This window comes from Epinephelus moara, chromosome 12 (genome assembly GCF_006386435.1).
Source record: "Epinephelus moara isolate mb chromosome 12, YSFRI_EMoa_1.0, whole genome shotgun sequence".
Lineage (NCBI taxonomy): Eukaryota > Metazoa > Chordata > Actinopteri > Perciformes > Serranidae > Epinephelus > Epinephelus moara.
The window spans coordinates 6,167,869-6,173,226 of record NC_065517.1 but is presented as its reverse complement, the minus strand read 5'-3'; positions in this window follow the sequence as shown (position 1 = coordinate 6,173,226).

Here is a 5,358-nt window from a genome sequence, read left to right as displayed (position 1 = left end):
TCTTGAAATTAAATCCCATCACTTGTAAACTTTTTGTAACATATTATATGATATGAATATCTTTCAGAAATTCATTATAATATTTAAACATAAGCTGTCATATTTCATGTCTGTAGGGTTTCTACAGACTGTTACTACTGTTACTTCACATAGACTGGCACCTGCCACACCCAAATTAGTCAGCACAGTAGTAGTGTGTCCATTTTTAGTCATAGTTACAGTGAGACAACAGTGCCATAAGGAGGCCAAACAGGAAAACACATCATTATCTGCTGTCACTTGCATCCAGCATACTATGCATAAAAAAATGTAACATTCTTACAGGACACTGGGAAAGGGCAACTGCAGAGCCTAAAGGAAATTTTATTAAATTTCTTATGACTAAAGAGCAACTTCTACTAAAGTCGGAGCTACTGTACATGAAAGGGTGGGGTTTAGAAATCATGTTTATATACAATTAATATGAAATGGCAAATGGCAGAGTGAGTTACATTTCTATTAACATAATGAAGAAAAAAAAGACTTCTCAGCTCAGAATGCAGCAGCACGTGTACGGACGGGAACTAAGAAAAGAGATCACATATCTTACACTTTAGCTTCACTGGCTCCCCGTAAAATCCAGAATTGAATTTAAAGTCATTCTTCTCACTTGCAAAGCTGTAAACGGTCAGGCACAATCATGTCTTAGAGAGCTCATAGTGCCCTATTACTCCACCAGAACACTGTGCTCTGAGAATTCAGGGTTACTTGTGGTTCCTAAATTCTCCAAAAGTAAAATGGGAGCCAGAGCATTCAGCTATCAGGCTCCTCTCCTGTGGAACCATCTTCCTATTTCGGTCCGTGAGGCAGACCAAGGGCGTAGGTTTGATTTTCACATTGGTAGGGACATAAAAGTGCTCCATGGCGGCGACCTGTACGTTGATGATTTTTTAATGCAATTTCACGTCATGTGAAACTGATCACTGCTTTATAATGCATATTGAGATATCTACACTAAGTACAAGAATGTCTTGGTTAATGTATTCTCTAATGTTATCAGTTACATGAATATACACTGATAACTTCACCACATGTGTCCGTATGTGCTTCCCAGGGTAAACTATAATAATAACAATAACAGTATACTCCGAAGGGGCTTAACTTCAGTACCAGCCTGCGGTCTGCAGTTGGGTTGGTAATAGTGATCCGAATTGATATTGATATTGGGCAAAAACATATATTATGCATGAATCAATATTTTTACTTACCCCTAGTCACAATGCTGAATATCACTATCAACATATATCCTTCACGATTCAATCTCACCTGTGAGGCTCCTGTCTCTCCTCTATCTCCCCCTGTCTCTCTTCCATTTCCTTCTGTCTCTCTTCCTGCCTCTCCTCCTCCATCTCCTCCAGTCTCTCTACTACTTGTCATCCGACAAAAAATATATTGATGCAAGACATGTGAACAGTGGGACAATTTGAGATACAACAGTCATAGATTTTGATTGTTGTAGCCTGAGGAAAACATACTGTATGTTTTATAATTGTGTAATTCATTACATAAACAACATCTGAATGTATATAGGCTAAAGAACAGCCATAATGTCAACACAAGTTAGTCAGCTTCATCATGTTAAACATAAATAAAATAAATCAACAAAAATGTAAATGCTCCAAAATCATTATAATACAACTGTGTGCAAAATGTTGCACTTACACCCAATATCTATTACATAAATATGACTCAGTGTTGGTGTTTTTACTGGGAGCAGTGGATCTCTATTCTCCTAAGTCTCTCCTTCACACACCATGGATGCTGAAGACTGTCACTGAAGGAGCTATTATTTATAGTGTTTACACTTTATTTATTCAGACTGTTTCTATCATGTTATCTTACTACAAACATTAATGTGAACTGTGTCATCACTACATGACATCTATGATTGCTGATGGAGCATGTGAAGTGGAATTTCATGTTCTCTGGCATATAGGCTAATATTGATCTTATAGTTGCCAAACTTAGCTCAGCTAGTATTAGCTCGTTAGCATCTCATTACCTAGCAAAGAGTTGCCAAGGAACGCCATTCAGTTAGCCTAACATTTTTTTAGCTTATTTACTGAACCAACCGACTCACTGTTCACACTCGGCGCTCTGCTGTGGAGCGCTAACGAGGACGCGCATGTATGTGTCGTTCCCTCACGAACTGCCGTGAGCTGTACGGTGATGCGCACCCACAAAGTCAGTGGAGAGAGCGGCGCTGGGGAGGACCAATCACACGTTACCAAAATAACGGTAGAGCCAATCAATGAGCAATACGAGGTTAGAGGCGGGACGTATGGTAGACACCAACGATTGTTAACCCTTTGTGTACCATATTGAGCGGACGCCGACAGCCAGTGTATATATTGGTAGGGACAATACAGAAGGGGCTGAATATTGGTAGGGACGTGTCCCTACTGTCCCTACCCAATCCTACACCTATGAGGCAGACACTCTCTCCACATTTACCACATCACCAATTAACCCTAGTCGTCTTTCACAACGTGTGTGATGTCATCAGGTTATTCTTGTCCTATTTTTGTTACTTTTACTATCATCTGAGTCACTGTGTCTGTTCATGTGCCAGCCAAAATGTTGTTGTAGCCACCTAAAAAGTGCCAGCAGATGGCAGGAGCTTCATTTGAAGCACCGTACGCAAACATTCAAGTTACTGTATCCTCCACAAGTTCCTACAAATGTTTCACAATAAAAGCCTATTTAGAAAATGGAGGGATTCTCTCAGCCGAGGTTATAAGGGGCTTTTAATCTGAAACAAATTCAGGAAGTGTTGAGTTTGAAATGATGGCGCGATGTGTTATCTTTATAAAGTGTCACTGTAAAAGTACTGTGGTTTGTCGAGTTTGAAGTCAAGTTTGACGACTCGTCTCACTTGGGTGTGACCATGAGGCATCCTGTGGAGATGAGTGTCAAATAGCTGTCTTTGTATGAAGAACAAAGAACACGAGGTCTCTTACCATTTCAGATGGCAAGAGGAGAAGCCTTCACATGTCCAGTTTGGATTTTAACAAATGACAAATCATCTGTTGTCCAGTGAATCCCAACACAAGTATATGAACCTGAGGTTATAGTTCTACTCATTTTATTTGTCACTTTTAGAGTTTAAGCTGCAAAAACTTACTATTAGAGCCTGCTTCCAAAACCTAATTGAAAAAAGTCCAGGAACCAAATAGACACCATTATCCAAAATGTACAATTAACGAGCACAACACAAACAGATCAAAGGACTGCAAAATTGCTCTCCTCCCCCTGAAGAAGAAAGGTAAAAAAGAAGAAAAAACATTTGATAGTCCACAAATTTGCAACTTGACAAATACTAAATACCATCAAACATATATAAAGCCCACAATATGACAGGAAGTAGCAACTACTAAAACCAAACTGGATCAAATTATGAGTGAAGGCCCTTTCACCCAACTGGCAGCAACATTCATTTGTGACAAAGTAATTGATCATTTGCTAAGTCTCACTCCTTTTGGCCACTGTTGTCAAGCCTGTCAAGCTTTCACACCCAAAATGCCAATATGACGCTTTCGAGGGTATCAGTTAGCGATATTCCAAAGGAATAATAGCAAATTTCTGGAATAATAGTTATGAACTATCAGAGAGATGTCGACAGAATGGACTACAATATGCAGTTGAGAGCTGCGTTCAAAATGTAGATTGTTAGCAGAGTAATTTGAATGAAATTGAGGTAAAAGTTCAACAGTCCCAGTGCAAGCCTTAGGCACCCACATCTTGACAATTCACGTGAAGGACAAAAATATACAGGGACAATGTTCTTGCAGGGTTAGTTAATAAATTGAATTTTAAACGAACAACCTGTTATGACTAGTGATCCTCAAATGAAGCTCCATTAGTTATTTGGTGAGACCACTACATGCTGAATTTAAGAAAAAGGCTCAAGGAATGGCATTTCAGTGTGCTTTCACCCCTTAGTTGATCAGAAGCGCCATCTGGTGGGCTCAAAAAATTAAGAAAATGTTAATTTAATTTAGCTTTATTTGGCCATCTAGCCTATTCTCACTTTAAACTCCTCAAATACCACTGCTTTCAGTGATTTCGACATAAGATACAGATGCACAGGAACACTTTTCCCGGAAGTATGATATGACCCACCAACAACCTCAAATGTACCTACCTAGTGATGGCCAAATGCAGCCTCATGAAGCCTCATGGTTTAAAGAGAGAGGCACACAACTTCATCGATCAGTCTCCTGCAGAGAGAGGGTATAGATTCATGTCATGGGGCTTATCCCAAACATTACTTCGTGTATTGGGATCTGGTGTACGGACTGAAATGGTGCTATAAATCTGCTGCATATAATTGGCCAGTAATGATGGATGCGACCTCTTTTATGTGTGAACTAGTAAACTTGGGGTTAACAGAGAGCTGCTTTGTAATTTAAAACAGTCTCAATTTGAACTCACTTTGTGATAAAGGCTTCAGTCATGGCATCTGTTGTTACTGTTAGTCTGCATCTGCATATCTTTGTGAAAACTGTGAGCTCCTGTTGGCATTTGGCTCCCTTTTAACAGCCATCCCGACAATCATTTTCTCAGCGCAGCTGAATTCTCCCTGTTTGCCTCTTCAATCTCTGAGTAAAAGTGACTTTAAGCAGTGTGTCCCAGGAGGGTCAGAGTTGTCTCATATCATTAGTATCATCCATCCTGTGCAGTCATTTGTTGGGCACCATTTAGACAAAAACAAAAAACACACAGCAATCACAGCTCTGCCAAGGTGCTAAATGTTAAAGATCCCCTCCAGACGTGTCTTAAAACATAAAATACACTGCTGTTAACAATAACTTGTTTCAGGTATGTGCTATTTCTGCAAAAAGTTCAATTGCTTCATTAAAACATCTTAAAAACTTCCTTCTTTTTAAAATCCAGAATTTATTAATATGCAAATATTTCATTTTCAAAAGTTCACCCACACACAAATAAAGTCGCACAGAACAGTGTACATTAGTGACACGATAGCATAAAACCTCAGGTCCATCCTGCCAATCATCCATGGTTGAGTATTTGACTTCCAAATTGGTTGTGATGTCACAAAATCCTGCTCATACAAACTTTTGCCTGGCAGATAATTGTGAAAACAGCCTGCTACTGTCAAACTGCATATACATCATCCTGTAGTGTGGAGCTCAAACCTCCAACTGGATAGGAAGAAAAACATTTTTTTGTAATAGAGAGGACTTAATTATTTATTTTCCTCCACCAGACATCAGTCTCCAGCTAATCTTGGATACTACTGGACCAGTCCGCCTAAACTTTGTGTGCACATTTATGACTATATGCTCACTGACCTCT